The sequence below is a fragment of the Notolabrus celidotus genome, chromosome 21, assembly GCF_009762535.1.
Source record: "Notolabrus celidotus isolate fNotCel1 chromosome 21, fNotCel1.pri, whole genome shotgun sequence".
In the NCBI taxonomy this organism is placed as follows: domain Eukaryota; kingdom Metazoa; phylum Chordata; class Actinopteri; order Labriformes; family Labridae; genus Notolabrus; species Notolabrus celidotus.
This window is the reverse complement of record NC_048292.1, coordinates 2400419-2420505: the sequence shown is the minus strand read 5'-3', so window position 1 is coordinate 2420505 and position 20087 is coordinate 2400419. Positions and strand designations below refer to the sequence as shown.

The 20087-nt window shown below is 39.6% G+C and overlaps 1 protein-coding gene across 2 annotated transcripts in view; it reads left to right on the top strand.

Moving 5' to 3' along the window:
• The window catches only part of rassf3 (Ras association domain family member 3), an 84299-nt gene that overhangs the window by 48407 nt on the left and 15805 nt on the right, over positions 1-20087 (top strand). The gene's annotated exons all lie outside the window — the stretch shown is intronic.

The window sequence follows — 20087 nt, the reverse complement described above, 5'->3', positions numbered from 1 at the left end:
ACCAACAGGCCTGCATCCACAAAGGTCAATGATTAGTAACTGTAATGGGACAAGAAGACTTAGAGTAAGTGATGGGAGAGGGGTGAGATAGGATCCCAGTGTGTCAGTTCTTCCAGCAGTCTGAGCTTATAGCAGCATAACTAAGAACAGGCCTGCATGTTGGGAGCGTAATGTTCTAGGGTGCAGAGATGTAGAGGAACCTACGAGACAAGGGAGCTCATGGACTCCAGAAAGGTCTATGGTTAGTAACTTTAATGGGACAGGAAGAGTTAAAGTGAGAGACAGGCAGAGAGAGGAGAGAGAGGGAAAGACAGGATCCCAGTGTGTCAGTCTAAGCCACTAGCAGCATAACTAAGAGCTGGTCCAAGCCTGATCCAGCTCTAACTATAAGCTTAACAAAACACAGGCAGAAACCTCCAGCAGGACCAGACTCATGTTAGACACACATCTGCTGAGACCGCGTTGGGGGTTGGAATCCAAATCTGTCCTTTCTCACATTCCCCTTCTCTAGATTTCCTTCCTCTGTCCATCCTCACCCCTTCTCTCCTTCATCCTGGTTCCTCATCTATTGTGTGTCACTTCCTCACTTTTCTCAGCTCTGTATCCGGCTCCCTCGACACCAACAAGGCCCCCCAGCGAGAGTCTGGATGTTGAATTTTATGTAATTAAGCTGGAAAGTCGTCGTTTCTATTCTTAAAGCTTTAACAGATGTTAAATCTCACTGGTGACCAATCTGTGACTTATTTCCTTGGATTAATCATTTCATCATTTGGTCCAGAAGCTGCAGAAAATAGTCCAGTTTGATCCGGTGTTTGTCTTTTAATAAACGTAATGTAATCATCCTTCAACGTGAACATTTCACAGGACTCCATCCTCACCCTGTGATTAAAGCTTCCTCCAGAGGCCACAGGTTGGTCCTCTCATGTGAGTGTGTGTGTGTTTGGTGTGTGTTTGGTGTGTGTTATGTGAACTACAGTGGTGTTTAAAGTTCTCTCAGTCAACCTTTGCAGTGTTTGGACTCACAACACTGCCATGCCAACCATAAACACAGAGTTGCTGTCAGATCTTTCATGTTTGCGTCCATGAGGGCTTTGTCGATCGTGCCGCATGAAGCTTGATCAAACAGTTGCTCAACGTTTTCCTGCGGTTGGATTTCGGTGTTTTATTGCAGAAGAACATTCACTCTGCAGCTTCAGACGCTTAAAGCAGATTCAGTAGAAGTGTTGCTGTTGTTATTCTTGTTTTAGAGAAGAGAACTGCAGCAGCATGGAAGTGTTTCATTCTGCATCAGTGGTGTCAGATTATTATAAATGCACAGTCGAGTCGCTGTAAGTGAACTTTGTCTCAACTCGCCTGGAGGAATGTCGTCAGTCTGACTTTCAGTTTGATTTTATAAGTTTCTTTATGGTCGCAGCCTCAGACAAAGACGCCCTGCAGAGTGAGCTCACTTTTATGTAACGCCAAGACTCTGGTCTGACTTTCCAGCAGCAGCAGCTCTCTCAGTTCTTCATGATAATGCACGATTAGGTCGCCTTTTATTGGATATAATCCGGTAAAGCCATGTTTGACTTACTGACCTTGAATCCTGATGGATAGCTGTCTTCATTTTCAGAACTTAAACTGGATTTCAGACCCAATTCTATTGGTAGTCTTTTTTCAGAAGTCCTTCTAAGCGACCTGTTGAGCTTGAATTCTGCAAACTGGAGTTGCTCTTTTGCTTTGACACAGGCAGTGTATCATACCTGCCAACATTGGACGGTGAAAAATAGGGATCTTTTCTGGAGTATGAGGTTATCAGGTAGAGTCTAGTGTTTTAATAACGTCCCCTGTGATATTGTGATAGTTACACTGTCATCAGATTCACACAGCTCTAAACTCTCCTGATGAGCTATGCTGCGTTACTTCACGTCACGACTTCAGTTAGCTAGCAAGAACAGGGCTGAACCACTTTAATGAGGGATGGATAAAATAAAGAAAGCACATGTATCCCCTCCCATGTTGATAAGAGCGTTAAAATTTTAAAAAATATCCCTTTAAGGTTCATTTAGAAGACATGTTGGATGAATTTGCGATTTATCACGATTTTAAAAAATGAGCGTTTGACAACCCTGAAAATATTTGCACGCCCAAAAAGATTTTAAACATAGCTACATAACGTCTTAGCATCAGTCTGTTTGCTTTGAGTGCATGTAGCTGATGTTAGCATGAAGTAAAATTAGTGGTGGGAATTAATACGATTTGATCAATGTCAATGCCGTTGTCGATTCTGCTTATCAATCCAATTCCTTATCACTTCTCCAAACGATTCCTGAGTATTTTTTTGAGGGGATAAAAAGTAGTTCTCCACAGTCTTCCGCACCAAAAGGAACCATTTTATTTTTTCCAAAATTATGTCTGCACAAAACTGAACATGAACATATTCAACTTGAACATACTGAACAGTAGGTTGACCTCATTCTTGGCCGCTTGAGTCCAGATCTGGACCCTCAAGCCTGGAGGAAAAGACTTTGAATTTAGAGAGGCAAAAGGCTTTTCCTCCGGGGTCATCTCTGAGGTATTTTACCTGCTCTCTGTGTCTCATTTTCGTGGCCCCTGGAGTCTGCAGGAAAATACGTTGAATTTTTCCTTGTGGTTGAAGGAGTTCTGTGTCGCAGAGTGTGTGACGTAATGCAACGTACTGCGATGTGACGTGACGTCGTGCTGGGAAATGAATCGTTAAGAAGAATCGGTAACATTTGAGGTGTACAATTCAGATGGAATTGATCAATTGAAACTGGTTCTAAGTCGGATCCGGTTCTCTATTCCCACCCCTAAGTAAAAGTCTGGCTTTTGGCTGCTAGCATGGCTGCCCAGGCCTCAGGACACCTCGTGGACCCACTGGAGCCTTTAATTAGACTGGATTTGTGTCTTTTTCTGCATCAACAGCTTTTGGTAGCAGGATTCTGTTGTTATTTCTGCTTTCTGAACAGCATTGGATGATATAACTCAGCCAAAGTGGTGTCAAAACTTTAAAAGTTTTAGTGTCTTTATGTTGCAATCGGTGCTCCAGACACTTTTACACCCTGACGGATATTTAATTTACAAGGACCACCTTCGTGCTTTAATGCACTGGACTAACCCTACAGCAGATGTCAGATTCAACCTCTGAGTTAACGTTGAATGTGCCACTAAAATATGAAGATTACATCATGCCGTGCACGTATGTCATCAGTGTATCTTCAGGTATGAGCTAACACAGGTGTGTTTGTGTGTAAAGAGAGGAGTTATGACAGTGTGTTGTTTTGAAGTCTCTGTGAACTGACTGCAGGTTACGTAAAGCCTCGTTATGAGACTCTCCGTGCCTCCTGCTCTCTGCATGTCCAAAGGAAACATTAGTGGAATTGTTCTTAACTGTGCAGGCCGCGCTATCTCTTCAAACACAACCCGAGTGCTTTTATGCCTGGAAACAAACACACTCACACACACACACACACCTACACGTCTACGAACACAGCAGTGGTCTGTGTTGTATAATAAGATAAATCTGCCTTTGAAAGCTCCCACCTGCGTCATGGAGAGTATGAGGTGTTTGTAAGGACTGTGTGTGAGAGGAAGAAAGGAAAAGTGGGAGAGAGTTTGAATCCTCAAAGATTCAAGAGACAGTGTTAGAAATATCATCCACTGAACATCCTCCTTCTCTGGTTTAATGCATTCAATGTGATTTTAAAGACAACCCACCCAATGTTTGGTCAGATTTCAAAAGAAACACTCTGAAAATCTGATTCATGTCCCAGTAAATATTCTAAAAATGTAATAGTTTGCACAGAAATCTCTGCAGCATGTCTCTATGTTCATGTGATGTACATGTGATGATGCTGCAACTTTCAACAAATGTTGATATATTTAATGTAAAACATGCAACATGATCTTACTAACCAGATTCAGTATTAAAGCTGTTTTATAAGTAAAATTCTTTCTGAGCATGTTCAGGGAGATTTAAACCTGCCTAATATTTGTTGCACTGTAGCGTTTCGTTTTTAAATACAGTATTTATCAAGAACACTTACTGAGACACATCAATTAAAAAAGAGTACAACATTAAAAATGCCTTAACATTTAATGATGCTAGAAAAAATTGATATGAGGTTGCCTGCAAATTTTGAGTAGTTGTTTTAAAGTTTTACCCTAGGAGGAGGTGCACTGAGAGTTTGTTGTACATCTGTGCAGCATTCCATTCCATAAATAATTATTCCCATTCTATTCTCATTCCATTCCATCTAACTCATCCTATTCCATTCCATTCCATACCATTCTATTCTGTTCTATTCCCTTTCATTCCATTCCACTTTATTCCACTCCCTTTTATTCATTTCATTCCACTCTATTCTGCTCTATTCCATTCCCTTTCACTCCATTCCTCTTTATAAATTTAATTCCACTCTATTCCATTCCCTTTCACTCCATTCCTCTTTATAAATTTAATTCCACTCTATTCCATTCCCTTTCATTCCGTTCCAGTTTATTCATTTCATTCCACTCTATTCCACTTTATTCCATTCCACTTTATTCCATTCCATTTTATTCCATTGCATTCCATGCTATTCCGTTCTATTCCGTTCTATTCCATTCTATTTCACTCTATTTCATTCCCTTTCATTCCGTTCCACTTTATTCATTTCATTCCACTTTATTCCATTCCATTTTATTCCATTTTATTCCATTTTATTCCATGCTATTCCATTTTATTCCATGCTATTCCGTTCTATTCCGTTCTATTCCATTCTATTTCACTCTATTTCGTTCCCTTTCATTCCGTTCCACTTTATTCATTTCATTCCACTTTATTTCATTCCATTTTATTCCATTTTATTCCATTTTATTCCATGCTATTCCGTTCTATTCCGTTCTATTCCATTCCATTCCCTCCTATTCCATTTGCCAAAGTGAAACATTGATACAAAAAAGTATATTACTGTATTTTTTCCTCTGCTGTTGTTCTCAAGCTAAAGAATGAACATTTCCATCCAATGATAGTCATAATTATGTAACAAAAATAATGACTTGATGAGGTAGTTTGTCCATTTACAGTGCATTATTCATACTGAGTTATTCATTAAGCTCTAATCCCGAATAACTCACTTTTTCCATCCTCCCCAGAGAGAGGATCTGCTTCTACTCTGTCTTGTTGCAACTGTATTTCTCTGATTTCTGACATCTTATAAACAACACAACACATTAAGAAGGATTAATCAACAGTGTAAACAAACATTAGCTCCAGCTCTGTGATAATAGTTTGGAAGTATCCCGTCCTCCTCGTGAGTGTTGCTTGTAAATCTCGTCGACAGTGACGAATCATCCAACCAGCTGCTTTAAACAGACTCCTCTCTGAACGGCTGTCGTCCAAACTGTACGAACAGGTGGTCCAGTGGGTTTCCTCCACGCCCTGCTCTCACTTCATTTAACCCCTCTGTGGAGAGACAGACCACCTGTGGCATTATATAACAGGGTCAAAAGACACGTAAAGGGGGGTGTCACAAACTTTAAATCACCAATGAACTTAGTTTATCTCTAATATCAGCAGTCATAGATGCACCAACTTGAAGCATGAAGCCTTTTTTGGGGGTAAAACTTGTTGGAAGTGTTTTACAGCTGAAATGTGTCAGTATGTGTGTGTATAAAAGCAAGTGTGCCTTCCTGCCCTGTCTCCTCTGTGTTTATACGACCAGTAATGAAGCGTGTGTGGGTTGATCTCTGCTGCTGCTGCTGCCACCATGCTCTGTAAGCTCTTCTGTCACATACCATTCTTCAGTCTGAAGCTCATCTGGGAGCAGTTTGAACCGGCTGTGATCTCCGGGGTCTCCATTATCACTAAACCACGGCGCTCTTTGACTCTTTGAGGCGGTTTCGTGCTCTCTTTGAAGTGCAGAGCAGAAAGTGAGAGTCCTAATGATGATGAATGAGAAGGAAGGTTTACAGACGGTGTGTGTAGACGAGTTGAAGAGTTACAGGAAGGATATTTTTGGGGTGAGAGCTGATGTTGAGGTCAGAGGACTGAAATTCATCTCTGGGCTGATATGCTGCTTCTTCATGTTATCTGTGTTTATGTTTGCTGGATTTTTAGTCCATTTACTAACTATATTTATTCACTTTTTGTCATTATTGGAAGTCATCTGCAGTTCAAATATCTTGTAATTCTTTCAAGATGTGTCCTGTTATCTATTCTGTCGTAGGACTGCTACCATAAACGGTTTTGTTGAATACATAATCCACCTTTCTTTTTTAATGTATCACTCTGAAGTGTCTTATTTGAACAAAACCCCAGATGTTTGATGCTATAACGACGTACAGTGATAAGTTTAGATAAGTTAAGTGTTAAAATGGAAATGAAATATTTAAAAATGGCAGCTGAAGAGAGACAGAAAATATAGACCATGTAGATGGGGCGCATGCTTGAACTGTAAGGCCAACTGGCGCCAAAAAAAAGTCAGTTATTTTTAGATTTTAATTTAATACATTTTCTTTATTATTTTACTTATTTTTTATATATTTTTTTATTTTTCAGCATTATAATTTACTGCTTATAATTCATACTAACTTTGAGGTGTCTTCATTTAAGAGCATACCATAATGGTGTAAAGTATGGCTGTACTTCCTGATAAGTTCAGACGCCATAAGTATACTTTTTAATTTTAATTTTAATAATAATAATAATATTAATACATTTTATTTATAAAAGTGCTTTAAAATAAATAAAATAAAGATAAATAAATGATACAATAGAAAAGCAAAGGAAAACAGAGCAGCAAAACAAAACAAGATAAACTTTAATGATACCACAAGTGAAGAAATATGTTCTGACATTTACTTAAAAACTGAGTACTCTGCTGTTATAAAACTATTAAATATTAGTGTGGAAATATCCTTAGAGATCATAAAAATAACATTTTTCCTGTTTAATCTCAGAGTTTGAGTACAAGCAGGGAATTTCAATCACAAGCAGGAACTATTTTATGTTAAACAACATCTCTATGCAATTTTTTTCCCTTTTTCTTCCCTAAATTTATCAATTTGAAGTTCCTTATTTTAATAACATACTAAGTAAATATTATGTAATAAGGAAAGTGAGACCCCACGATGCTATAAATGCAGTAAGGAGGTACATTTAAGTGCATTTAAAGGGAAACACTATAATACAATGAGTTAGTGTAGTATTTTTTTGTAGCAAGTAAATTACTTGTACCAAAAATATAATTTAGTATCAAGAAAATGTTTTTCAATAATGTGTTTATAACTTGATATAATGATTTTTAATGATAAAGTGTGCATGAGTGCAAACAGGGAAAATCTGAGTGCAAGCGTGTGCTGAATAAAACAAACCGGCCATGCTCTTTCAATTAAAATAACACAATACTAAGTACAGATAGGAATGGATCCATATGCTAGTAATTGTTAATTTGAAGACCAAATAATTTTAATAAAAGATACTTGTTGATTACAAATTTAAAGTTCCAAAACTCTGCGGCCATCGTGTGAGTATTAATGCCCAAAAAGCTCTAAAAACACACTTTAAGTTCTTTATTGTGACACAAAAACAGAGGAACTGCTCCTTTAATCCTCATTGTTGCAGTAAGATAAGTACTGTCGACTCTGTGCTCAGTAATGTGTTCAAAAATAACATGAAACAGTGTTATTGGTCTGTCAGGACTCTTAACAGCATTCCTCACGCCCCACTCATCACACCGTAACACACCTAATGTCAGGTCTGCACATAATGACGGTGTTAAGGCTCAGACCTGCGTGCCAAATAAACCGGCGTCCTCATGTGTGTCATTAGATGTTTCATGTGACACTTAAAATGGAGCAACAACCCCGTGTTGCACACACACACACACAACCACACACACAACCACACACACACACAGTCTCAGCTGAAAGCCTTCAAGGTCTGTGGGTTCTGGGTGTACCAGCTGGTCATTACGGCGATATGTGAGGTGGTTTTGAGTATTAGGATTTGCCTCACGTGGTTGAAAATCACTCAGACTGTGTTTTGGCTAGCTTGATGTGGGAATGTGTGTTTGTGTGTGTGTGTGTGTGTGTGTGTGTGTGTGTGTGTGTGTGTGTGTGAGTGTTCAGGCTCTTTAAAGGGATTTTCCACCGTTGCAGAGGTGAGGGACTGACAGTATAGTCATCACACGCTCACACTATATCTCTTTATCTCACAGGTATTGTTTCCCTTGTTTCTATTATCAGGCCCCGCTCAGACACGCCTTCTTTTCACGTCCTCTTTGTGTCTTCTGTCTCGCAGCAAGAACTCGTCCTGCTGTGATTCTTCTGTAGATGTAACTTAAGACCCACTTATACCCGTCGCCCAAGCTGTGAATGAAAACTACAGAAAAGAAGAAGCTGACGAGTTCGTGTTTGATTCTTTGGTGTCGGATATGACTGATGGTGAGCGTCTTGTTGGTCTGATGCTTCACGTCTGACTCATGGAAGCTGCTGAGAAAGACGCACAATCATCCATTCCTGGTGTTTTGTTTTCTTTGACTGAATTTCTATAAAGTGAAACCACCTCTTTAAATGTTAACTCTTCCGACGCAGCGTTTGGTGTTCTGATAATCGATTAAAGCTTCCCTGAAGTGTTAACAAAAGTTAATCTAATGAGGTCATGTGGATTTTTGAGTCTTGAGCCGCCTCTGCAGACATGTTAGTGCTCTTACATGACATCATCTGTTTCCTTCTCTGCTTGTTATGTCCATTAAAAAGTAAATGATTATGTATATTTATGACTGTGCAAACAGAAACCAAACAACACTTATATGTGGACTGATTTGAGGAAGTTTAAACTTCTTAGGCTTCAGTTAAAGTGTTCATTTAAATATTTAAATGACCAGTTACGAGGGTACCAGGAACTTTCTGGGGTTGTTACAATACCAGAAGTTTCATTTTGATGCCATACCAGTGAATAAATCATTGTTCATGACCTGTTTTGATCCAACAACAACTACAAATGAACTCCTGAGTCCCTAAATTGATGATGCACATGTTGTATTTATGTTCTGAGCGTCAAGCATTGCACAGCCATGCCTGTGAACAGTCTGCAGGTCAGGACTAACAGAAAACAGATTGAGACCAGGTTTAAAATGCAGTCTCCAGAGACATAAAAGTAACATGCATGTCTTTATTCAATGCTAAATGACTAAACAAAACGTCAGTATTTTCAGCTAACTCTCTGTGAATGAGGAGAGTTAGTGGGAGTGACTGTGATGGAGGGCAGAGCAGAGAGACACACGCACCAGGCATCTTTTATTAGATGCCAAAGGACCAAAAAAGAAAAGCCAGTGATTTCCGAGTTGTGAATGAGGAGAGCTAGCATAGCGGCAGTGACTGTGACAGAGGGCAGAGCAGAGAGACACACAGCAGACTAAGGAAGAAGCGCTGTATACAAATAAAATTGTGGACAAAAAATAGTGGAAGCATTATTAGAGTAACACACTTTATTAGATGATGAGGAGGGTAACCATAGCAGCAGTGACTGTGACAGAGGGCAGAGCAGAGAGACACGTCAGACAGGAAAAAGCGCGACTTTAGCTGCAAACAAACTAAATTAGGGACAAAAAACAGTGGAAGCATTATTAGATTAACGCACTTAGATGGACAAACTTTATTCAATGCTAAATGACTAAACAGAGGGTCAGTATTTTCCTACTTGTGAATGAGGAGAGTTAACATAGCAGCAGTGACTGTGACAGAGGGCAGAGCAGAGACACGCACCAGGCAGGAAAAAGCGCGACTTCAGCTGCAAACTAACCAAATTGTGGATAATAGGTGTGTGTGGGGCGCTGGTGGCCTAGCGGTCTAAGCGCCCCACATACAGAGGCTACAGTCCTCATTGCAGGGGTCTCCGATTTGATTCCCGGCTGGTCGACCATCTCCTGCATGTCTTCCCCCGCTCTATGCTCCCCACATTTCCTGTCTCTCTTCAGCTGTCCTACACAATAAAGGCAAAAGGGACAGAAATAAAACTTTAAAACAAAATAGATATGGATGTATTCTTATGTTCTTTAGGGCGTAACTGCTGTGACTAAATAAAACGTCAGTGATTTCAGACTTGTGAATGAGGAGAGTTTGCAGCAGTGGCTGTGACAGAGGGCAGAGCAGAGAGACACACAACAGGCAGGAAGAAGCACGGCTTCAGCTTCATACAAACCATATTTTGGATGAAAAAGTGTGGGCACATTATGAGAGTGACACACTTCTTTAGATGCTAAATGACTCAACAGAACGTCAGTGATTTCCGAGTTGTGAATGAGTAGAGCTAGCATAGCGGCAGTGGCTGTGACAGAGGGCAGAGCAGAGAGACACGCGTACCAGGCAGGAGAAAGCGCAACTTTTGCTGCAAACAAACCAAATCTGGCACCTTAATGCACGCTTGTGTGGAGGTGTGGATGTGTGTGAAGTTCTTTGGGTCATAACTGCTGTGAAACAATCAAACAAATAAACTTTACCGGCGCTCTCTCTCCATTTTATCTCTCTATCGATCGACCACCGCTGCTCGTTCTATCATTTTCAAACCCCTGCAGCAGCTTCAGGGTATTAAAGATTAGATGTGTTTCTTTTCATCTGCTTCTTTTAGATGCGGTGTCTCTCTCTTCTGTTGTCTTGCACATTCACCATCCTTGTTTTTTTCCCTGTTGCTGCAACAAAAAGTGTTTTTTCCACTTCTTTCTTCACTGATTTCTAACATTTTATAGACAACACAGTATCACATTGAGTTCTGTGGTAGTAAAACCCATTGTGAGTTATTGTAATAGTCGTAACATCTATGTTTAGTCGAGCTTTCTTTCTGGGGAATGACGCTCCTGGGAAGTCTGGCTTACTGTGAACACACACACACACACACCTCTGTTATTTCACCACCCAGCCTTCCTCGTCTTCCTCCGAGGTCAGACCCATGAAGTTTCATAATCTCAACCCACACATGCTTACTCACCACCTCCCCACACACACTCATACACACACTCATACACACTCAAACACACACACACCTCTCTGGGCCTGTTACTCAACTCCTCTTGTTTTAACAAATGTTTCATTTTTCACCTCATCCTGCTTCTATTTTGCAACCGCCGGGGTTCATCACAAGCATCTGATAAGCAAACATACTCTCCATGTTTCTGTGTGTGTGTTTGTGCAGGCAGTGAGTGAGTGTTGTTAATCTGTTAATGAAAGACATTTTTCATTTTAATGAGAACATTTCTCAGCAGGAAATAAGCAGTTTAGACAGCGGCTCCAGAGAGAGCTGACACTCAACACGGCTGGACGGTATCGTGTTTTAAATGTTTTATTTATCTCCGAAGCAACCGAGTGAACGGCACCACGAGAGGCCGAGTCTTAAAGAGACACAACAGTTTAAACAAGATGGCCTGAGTCAACTTAACCAAAGACTTTTCAGTGTGTTTTCAATTTGGATAAATACCCAAACTCTGACGGTTGATGATGTGGAATTTTCTGTCTTAAATTGACTTCCTGTTGGTGTCTCATCATCCATCACCAATCTCTGAACCCAGCAGCTTCATCTGACAACACTACAGACATGTTTTGCGATGGCAGTGCCTATATCCTGCACAAACCAAAGGCGTTTTCAGTACTCAGCATCCTAAGTGCAAAAACACCCTCCACATCAGCTGTTTTTCACTCTGCTGTTCAACTTTCTGAATCACCCTAGCCTTTCCTTCAATGACCAATCAAAATCCTCCTATGATGTCAGCTTAGTCAACAGAAATGGTGGAGGAAGGAATTAACCTGACTCAATCTTGGGGGGGTAAAATGTCCAGGTCTAGATGTTGCTCATGCCAGGACATGATCACTCTCTGTTGGTTTTATGCTTCAGTTTTAAGACGTCCTTATATGAAAGCAAAGCACTCAGAGCATTTTGAAAGACTTCCCAGGAAAGCAGAAGTGCTCTGACACAACAGTCCTAAACTAGCACCAGTTAGCGTTGGTGGGAAGCTCTCTGAAATTGAGTTCGTGCAACAGTGGACGCAATGCATATGGAAGCGTTGGAGACCATTTTTGGGCTTCAGGTGTGGCCTAACGTGTTGCTATCAGTGCATCGCCTTTGTCATCCTCCAATGGGCATCATGGTGGATTGTATTCTACCAGTTTACCATTAAACACAAGAAGATGATACTGCTCAGACGCCAAACAGAAACAAATACACTTCTGATACGACCAAAATCCAGCCACCACCTGCAGATTAAAACAACTTTCAATTAAAGTCCTCATTTTGGTCTCTGTGATAAGATCATACAAGAAAAACAATGCACAGTTGCAGCCGTATGTTAGTTTTGGTAACCATGTTGGATTATTTCTTACTGCTAAAGAGGGAAAATGTTAAATTTCACTTAGTTAAGTGAAACATTTGCTCCTCCATCGTCTTCTCTCAATCAATCGTTTCATTCTTCACCTTCAAATTTACCTTCCTTCTTCTTCTTCTTCTTCTTCACATATTACTATTTCTCTCTTCCCATTTCTTCTTAACCTTCCTCCAGCCTCCCCCTTTTTCTCAGTAGCTATCATCTTCTTCCCTTTTCTCTCTTCCTCCTCAACATCTTTCATTTTTATCCGTCTCTTTATTGCCGTTGGTCGGCGTTTTGATCTCTGGGTGGTCCTTCATCCAAACAGAAGTCTTGCGGTTGACTGGAGCGGTAACTGTGTGTCCTGTAGCCGTTCTTACTGAACCACCCTTTGTGATGTCAGTCGTCCACTTTGGTTCACAGCATTGTTTTTGAACCCGGTCTCTGGTCTCTGGTCTCTGGTCTCTGGTCTCTGTGCGGTCCAGGAAGTTTAGTCTGCAGGTTTCACTTCTGTGTTTGCAGAGAGAATAGCGTCACCTTCCTCTGCTCGTCTCCTCTGAAGAAACTGACCACTCTTTAATTCATGTAGTTATTGATATGTGAGGAAATCTTGACTTTCAGGCCAAGATGCCTCAAATAAGACAAACTATTTACATCTTGCTGGGTTTGGACTGTCTCTCAAATCATCTGCAAGTTCTACTGCCTGAAGATTTTACCTAGAAGTCACCAGGGCCCGTATGCATGTCCAACCATTAGCGATGGAAACAGGCCGTTTGTACTAATGGTGAAAAAGAAATGGATTAGCGGTCTGCATGAGCCAGGTTAACGCCCCAACAAAGCACTACATTTAATGGAGGTAGACCCCACCATTACAGGTGCTAACGGCAGGACTACCTCGCCTGTTAGGATGTTTAAAGGATGGAGGACATCGTGCTTATGTGTTACCGTTTAAGACCAAATATGCAAAGACAACAGATCATTAGGGATCAAATGAATCCTTTAGAAAAGTCTGACGATGTGGAAATATACAGCAAATTTAGATTTAGGAGACGCAACATAATTCTGAGGTAACCTACCAGCAACACCGTGAAGTGAATCCTTCCCAAACAACTCCGTTAACAAGTTCTCATCCTTCAATGGGGGGACAGGTGGTCCTCCACCTGGACCACGTTGGTGGCGGTGCTTGTTGCACAAAGCCGCTTTCATGTTGCTGATTTTATTTTGTAGGTCTTCTACTGAGCATGCTGAGAAACACCACACGCATTGACCCGGTTCAAGATCTGAAGCCAAACTTTCTCTTTCTCCTTGTTTGTTCTCTTTGAGGATTGACTTGCTGATAACAGATGTTTGTTCATTCTAGATTCTTCTAATCAAATGTCCATTTCTTCTTCCGCTCGCCATGTTTATGGTTGTTTATTCGTAGTAGGCATGCTCAGTTTGAATTTGTTGGGTCAGGGTTTTCTAGGAGCTCCCTGGACATATAGTGGTGGAAAAAAGTTTTCGGACACCCCATGCATTTGTGAAATGTTGCATTGAGAATCACTCTAAGGTCTTCAAGTGCAATTTCTTTTAGTACAGTCACAGTCAGGTTTATTTATTTGTGTGTTCAGTTTTGAAAACATTAATCTGTTATTTGTTGACTTTGATACCGACAATGTTGAGAACTGACATATTGAAACTGTCAATACTATAGTTTTGTTAGTTTTTCTTGTAAACAATAAACAAAAAAATATATAATTTGAACTTGTTTATGTCTACGTAATGCTTGAAACACAAAAAAGATTTTCTCCACAAATATTTTATGACAATATTTGAGATTGTGTAAAATTTTAAGGGTGTCTGAAAACTTTATTTCACCACTGTATGACGTTTTGTACCAGTCTTGCTTTCAAGGCGCAATTAGTTAATTGGCCGATTATTTGCAGTTGTGCATGTGGCTAACGCTACGGCTAAGACTAATGGTCCTGTTTGTGTAATGTCTGGACGTGCATACGGGCCCTGGTGTGCGTGTAAACTGGTTTCAAACTGGCCCCATAAAGGTCTATAAACACGGGATGGTCCGGTGATGAATCCTGTTGTTTGCATGTCTCTCTCCATTATCCAAGAGGGTCAAATGTTAAAGAGGAAGAAGGTGTGAGCACTTCCACTTGTTCGGCACATTAATGCGGCCTCAGATGTGCGTGTGTTTCTGCCCATTAGTGCAGGAATGCTTGGAGGAAAGGTGTGTCCGATCTCCACTTCCCCCCATGGACTCAAACAGGAAGTCACAATGAGAGGGAGGGGGTGAGGGTGGAGGAGGATCGACACGTGGATACAGGCTGATCTCAGTGGGAAGATCAGCCTGAGGGTAGAAAAACAGAGAAAGTTGATGAAAGATGGACTGGATTGTGACATATATGAGTTTATGTTTATGGATTTAGCAGCGAAGATCTACAGGAACAGGAAGTGGCATCTTGGAAGCTATAGACTGTTTTAAATATCCATGGCATTAGTTTTATTTCACATTTATCCATGCAACACTTCATAGACGGTGTTTGGGAAGGGCTGAACCTTTCAACAAGACTTGAAGGGTGATTGGATGAACCAGAATGAAGACCTGTACTCTGGTCGTAGCTCAGAGGGAGGCCGTCACGTGAGGAAGAAGACCTAAAGATCTCTTTCTTCTCCTCTTTCTAATGTAGCTTAGATAAAATTAGCACAACCACATCTCTGTGTTTAGTCTGCCTGTAGCTCCCACAACACACAAAGCACACAGTCCAGGGCTTTTAGGCCTGTTTAGCCAAGCTAAGCATGTTTTGTCTGCACACACACACACACTAACACACACACCAACACACAAACACACAAAGTGATGTCATCTATTTACAGATGGTGGATGCAGACGAGCGGGACAAAGCTAAACAAAAGCAGGAATGCTGCAGGTGTGTGTGATAAAAGGTTGAAGACAATAAAAGCATTTCTGTCTCTCAGTCAGACTCAACTTTATCTGCTGGAGTTATTTTAGAAACAGAGACCGACAGAAAGATATCGCTGCATCCTGTATCTCTTCTTCTTCTCTTTCTCTTCTGCTTTTAAAGAAGTTTCCTGGAAGCTCTGAAGAAAGAGAGTCTGTTCTGTTTTGTAATGGTCTTGGGCTTTCTGCACCGCTGAAGCTACTTATTGAACAACCAAGATGGCGGCTGCTGATGTTGAACTTTTTAAATTTGCTTTTTTATCAGTGGTAAACTTGACAGTTGTCTACATTACATACACATGGGAAACACTTGCTACTAATGTCCCACCAAATGTCTAAATATCTTGTTAAACTCAAAGCTTCCTCGTGTTTACTCAAAGGCATCCAAAACGGTTGATCTTTACATTTTGATTTTGCGTTTCCAGTTATTTCAGAATCAGGGCAAATTGGTACAGAATAAGTTTTGCTCGCTGTGAATTGAATAAATGCAGATCGTATAGTTTCAACTCTTAACCACGGTGCAGTTATTTGACTATATGCAGATGATGTTGTTCTCTGATTCTAAAATGAATACAGTGTGTCAGGATTGGACTATATGCAGATGATGTCTCTATCTGATTCTCAAACAAATATTGCGTGCTTTAATTCGACCATATGCAGACGATGTTGTTCTCTGAGTTTGAAATGAATGGAGCGTACCATTGTTTGACTATATGCAGACGATCAATCAATTAATCTTTATTCATATAGCGCCAAATCACAACAAACATTATCTCAAGACACTTTTACAAACAGAGCAGGTCCAGACCACTCTATGTCAAATTATGAACAGAGATCCTACACCAAGACAGGATAAGACTCAGTCTGACCCCACCTTAATCCACCATGAGCATTGCACCTTGCAGTATTTAGCTAGTTACAGTGGCGAGGACAAACTTCCTTTAACAGGCAGAAACCTCCAGCAGGACCAGACTCATGTTAGACACACATCTGCTGAGACAGTGTTGGGTCTGGAAAGAGGGATAGAGGAGAATAAGAGAGAGAGAGAGTGGTGATAGTGACGAGACGAGTAGTAGAAGCTGTTGCCGCTGGAGTCCAGCATGTTGTATTTGACTATATGCAGACGATGTTGCGCCCTTATTTTGACATAAATATCTTGCCTTGGTTCTGATGGATGGAGATGATGTTTCTCTCTGATTCTGAATCAAATGTTGGGTGCTGTTATTTGACTTTATGCAGATTATGTTGCTCTTTGATCCTGAAGTAGTTTGCTGTAACTCGACTGTATGCAGACGATGTTGTTCTCTAGTTTTGAAAAAATCTCGTGCTCTGATTCGACTGTATGCAGACGATGTTGCTCTAAGACTCAGAAATGTAGTCTCTGAAGTTGTCAAAAACTGAAAGTAAGCATTAGTGTTATGTTTTGAACAATACACTGTATACTTGGCTTCCTTTCAAGAACAGGAGTGTAAAATCCTCAACATCAACAGTAGACTTCTCATTCTGAACTCTTATTTGATCCCTCCGTCATGTGTTGTTTGAAACCCGGCTACTGTCCTCTCCTTCTGTCTCTCCTTCCTCTGTCCAGTTGTTGATCTTCCAGCTTCAGTGGGAGGATCTGCTGTGCTCTTAAATGGGACCATGACCTCATTGTTGTAGCTCCGCTGTGCTCTGCTTCTCTTGTTTGTTTGGATTTGGTCGCACTCACCCTCCCAGTTCCTCTTAACCCTTTCCACGCCTGGACTGGACACACAACTGTTGAGTCTAATATGACAGTATCAGGCCCATGGACAAGGGAGGATATTGCTGAGTGTAAAACTAGTGGTGATTCCTGTTTTTTTTAAGACTTTCAGTGGACACATTAATTATTTTATGACATCTTAAAGTTGTGTTTTCAACCATTCAAGACAAAATGAAGGTTTATTTTAATGTTGCATCAAAAATATTCATAAATAAGATAGAAATACAAATGTTGCAAGCTTCTTTTCCAGAGACTTGAAACCTTTGCTATTTCTGTAGAGGTTTAAAAGATTATTAGTCCTTATTTGGTGTTCAGATTGTATCATCAACCACTTGTAGTCCAATAAAGCCAACGTTTTTTGTTCTTTCATCATGAAATATATCAGAAAACTCACTCTGAACACTTCATATTTAACGGCATTCATAAGTATTCTTCTGAGCGAGGGTCGAGATCCCATTAAACACCTTATATAAACACATGGATGAGGAAGAAGCCCAGCTCAGTCCAGGTTTTTCTAGTGAGTGAATGATGTAAGGGAAGCTTATGTAGGTTGAAAGTCTCTTAATCTACCGGGTCTCAAGGCTTATTTATGTATAGAGTATAAATACAGAAACAAACACACTGCACGGTCCCGAGAGGAGGGATCCCCCCTGAGGCAGTCGGTATCATCTATCATGTTGCTGTTCTCTTTCTCTGTCACTCTTTCTTTCCCCCCTTCTGAGTGTCAGTCTTTCTCTGGAAGGTAAGATGACACATAATCCCTTTACCTGTCACGTCCCGGTAATGAGCTCTGACTCGTCTGACCCACAGATGCTTTAAGTGAAAAAACCCTCCGGTCAAAGTTGAAGTCACGAAACAAAGAGAGACAGAGAATTAGATTTAAAATAAAGAATCTGTGATCCTCTCATTCAGGGTGTTATGACTGACATTACACCTCTGCTTGACTGCTGTCAATATGTTTTATTTTAAGGTGTTGTACCTACCAGAGCTATTATTATTACTTTTTTTAGTAAATTATATTGTATTATATCATATTGTAGTAGTATTATTATTATTGCTTTGTTATTTTTATTATAATTATTATATTATGTCATATTATATTATATTATAGTTTAATCGTTATTATCATTTAGTTATTATTTGTTATTATTTTTATTTGTATTGTCATTATAGTATAGTATTTGTATAATAATAATAATAATATAATTAAATAATAGTGAATTATAGTATAATTATTGTTGAAATTATTATTTGTTTATAATTATTATTATTAGTAAAAAAAATTATATTATTTTTTAGTATTATTCTTATATTCTAGTATTTGTATTATAATAATATTATTATCATTAAAACATATTGTATTGTATTATATTTATTGTTGTTATTATTTTTAGCTTATTATTATATTATATAGTATAGTATTATTGCTATTATTAGTTTATTATTTTTGCTGTTATTATTGTTATTATATTATAGTATATTGTAATTTAGTATTATATATATTATTTTTATTATATATATATATATATTTATTATATATAAGTATTTCATTCTGATGCAACTCTTTATTTATAGTCTACTTCATTGTAGAAGGAAGTACAGTAATTTGACAGGTGTAGGTGATATTTATGAGACAAATTTAATATATTAAGTTTCAAAAATACCTAAAATTGAAGATTTAACTTGTGTGCAATCTAGTTTGTCCTTGTGATCAAGTCTCAAATGTACAAAAAATGATTTTTGGGACTTTGACACTAAAATCAGTCGATCATCTGCATAAAGATTGAACTTTTCTATATAAGTATTTATTTAATGTTTGTAACTGTGGCGTCAAAGGGTGTAACCAGGATGAGATTTTCTTTTAAAGACAAAGACTTCTTTAACATGCACAGGATAAAATCATCAGATTTAAGAGGTACTGTTTTGGCCACAGGGGGCGCCAAAACTGACTTTAATATTGTTCCTCTACATTCTGACGTCAGCCCTTCAGGACGAAGATGACGTGCTCTTTGTGCGTGTCATCGGGCAGATTGTTGAGCTCCACCGTCCCGTTGTGTCCTCTTGTTTAATCCTGATGAGTCAGTGTTTACATCTGTCAGGTAAAGAGAGAGGTCAGCAGCACTGAGGTGTTCAGAAATGTACGTACCTCTGTAACCGGTGACCTAACGTAGAGATGAGTAATCCAAGCCCTTTACTTAAGATCATTACCCCGGGCTCTTTGAAACACTAATCCAGTTTATTTAACTTTTCTGACATTTTAAAGACACAAATACTAATCAGACTACTTTAACACTCAGATTGAATCATCACTGAGGCCGGTGTCTCTCTCTCTCACCGCCGCTGCAGTTTGTGTTTGCTGTATTGGCACCTTGTCTTTCCCTTGAGCAGTGTGTGTTCTCCATATAAGGGTGTGTGTGCCTTCAAAGCCTCTCTGGATTGTGCACTATGTGTGTGTGTGTGTTTGTGTGTGTGTGGTTTTTAATAGATGTAGAAGAGAGCTGCACTATGCCCATGTAAGCACACACTACACTGGAGAATCAAACTCTGAGGGCTGTGCATCGGCTCCACGGACTCTAAACGTACAGATTGAAGATATAATAAAGCAGCGTAAACCTCTGTCCCCAGCTGCAATAAATGCAAATCTAATTTTTAAAGTATGTGCAGTTCAACTCAAAGACTTTGTACAAGTCTTGTGATTGAATTATTGATCAACCAGATGTTGTCTTTACAGTAATAACAGCATATATGCTTCAGAGGTGTCATTAGATCCATCATTGGTCCTTCCAATGGTCCAAAACTAAAAGATAACTAATAATCTGTCACACCTGACAAAGAAAAACTGCAAATATTCACATATGAAGGCCTTGCCCTTCCACGTAAGCACCTGGAAGGGCAGGGAAAGGTAATCAGAAGAAAACATACCCTGAAATCAGACATTTATTGTGTTTCTACTAAATTATTCACTCACTTTTCACTCATTTCTCAACCTTTAACCTTGAATCCCCTCTAAAGGTCACATGACCAGCATTCGCCTTTATCAGATCTTGGGTTTTCTTCC